This window comes from Sipha flava, unplaced genomic scaffold (assembly GCF_003268045.1).
Source record: "Sipha flava isolate LNK unplaced genomic scaffold, YSA_version1 223_pilon_pilon, whole genome shotgun sequence".
NCBI lineage: Eukaryota > Metazoa > Arthropoda > Insecta > Hemiptera > Aphididae > Sipha > Sipha flava.
The window spans coordinates 124514-126929 of record NW_020272855.1 but is presented as its reverse complement, the minus strand read 5'-3'; positions in this window follow the sequence as shown (position 1 = coordinate 126929).

Here is a 2416-nt window from a genome sequence, read left to right as displayed (position 1 = left end):
GTTATTGATATTTTATGTTTTGTAAATCGATAGTATTTTATCGAATTGCCAAAACTTTATAAAAATTAAGAATTTAAAAACAAATTGTACTTGCTAAAGCAGTGCTAAAAAATAAAATCATATTTAATTGAATGGTTTTAAATACATATGAAAAATAAATCAACGTACCTATTTGAATTAATTACACATATATTTGTTTCATAATAATAAGGAAAAACATTTCTTAATTTTAGCTATTAAAAAATGATTGTTTTGATTGATTGTTATACTGAAACTCTTCATGGAGATAATTTGTATACAATTTTCAGCATCTCGAAATTTATTGAGATTCTTAGATAAGGAAAACCCAAGGACAAGGCGTATTCATTTGAATTCTATTAAAATTTCTTATACATATATATATATATATATATATATTTAGTTTAAATACAGACTTGTTTACAAAACAATTTTACCATGAAGGTTGTACGAGTTTAATATTATGAACGGCGTGAACCCTGGTCGCTGAAATATTTAGAGTACACTGTATATAATTATTTTACTGCGAACGAGTTTTTCGGGTATAACAGAGGAACTAAAACGATAATCCTTCTTCCTTATCCTTGTCTACTCTACCAACTGTATGCAGGGTTTAGCCGCTCTTGTACATTTTTTTCACACGATCACGTCCATCCCGTCTCTTGTTCACATTTACCAGCTACATCCTGGATGTAACATCCATATGCCAATACGCCACCTTTGTTTTCTTCACCTCCTTTTGTCTTTAACCATGTTAATATTCACTCATTGTCTCGTGTCCATATAAATATTATCTATCCTGATCGAAAGAACTTAACTACTGATTATTTATGATATACGTATATGATACGAAGATATATATATATATATATATATTGTTATATTACATATAAGCGGTTATATATATATCTACCGTGTAATTGTTCCATATTGTTCACAATGGATTGTTCTGTACCATTATCTAAACTGATAAAGAACGTTTCATATCAAGCAGTATGATTGGTCAAGTATCATAATTTATCAATACCATTCTTAGAAATTAAATGTCAACTGATTGTCGCTAACGATTTTTAATGCCATAAGTTATGTTATCTATAAAATGGAAGAATCTGTTATACCGATGGTGTTACTACCAATTTCGGGACAAGTAGCCAAGTTCGAGCCAAATCCAAAGAAAAAAATTTTTTTTATTCATTATTATGGACGTTGTATGAGTTTGACTTGATTCAGTTGATTCAGATAATAGAATAGCATTTGATTTTTTCGGTAATATTCAGTTGATTTACTCATTTATTGAAGTCAGTTCTTCCGGACACGGTATTTTGGAAAAAATTGCTAATAGAATAAATATAAAACCTAAAAAGTCATTATCAATAACACGATGTGTTTGTCGTGCTGAGGATTAATAAAATTAATGATAGAACAAAGAAAACTGACATAAAAGTTAGGTATACATTAGGTGTATTACATCAAATGAAAACGTTGGATTTTATATTTGCAATTCTCATGTTAAATAATATTCGAACTTTGGTTTTAAAAGTAATTATTTTAAGTGTGTATTTTCAGTTTTAGGGTATACATTTATCCAACTGCTGTTGAACTTGTTACCACTATGAAACAATTTTTATTAAACAATAAAACAAATTTTCAAGATATTTATAAAAAAAAACTGTTCAATTGTGCAATGATAATAATATTTACGTATCAGATATTAAAATAAGAAGAAGAATTTCATTTAAAATTGATCCGTCATACAAAATGCAATGCATAACGAATGATAAAGAACAAGAAATGAAAATCTTAATATTTTTTTCCATGTTGAATTGAATGATAAATGGCATTGAATTAAGATTTAATCGAGAAACTATTAATATGGTTTAGTGTATCGTTCATTTTATACAGTAATGTTACAAATTTGTCCAAGATATTTTAATTTAATTTAAATAAGTTAGAGGCTGAGATTTGTTTAGTTAAAACAAATTATTCAATAAGTAAAGAAAAAATGAATACATGTAAAAGTTGGATAAAGTGGTTGGCTGATTCTAAAAGAGATTTCATATATAAAATTATATATCAAGAATTTGTAACTATCCCAGTTACAAGTTTTTCCTGAGAGAGAAATTTATCGAAGTTGAATTTCATTAAAACAAAAAATAGAAGAATAATCTTTCAAGGTTGCTTGGAAGCATTGTTAGTAATAAGTATTGTACAGGAATCTGTCTACAATATTAATATTGATGACGTAATTCAAACTTTCAAAATACCAACACCTATGTATAGGCTTATGGAATTGTAAAAATAATTTTTACCTATTTTATTATTTATTATTTTTATACTTATTCATTAAATTATCTAGGTGTTTACATATTTAGATAAGAAACTAACAGACGTTTACATT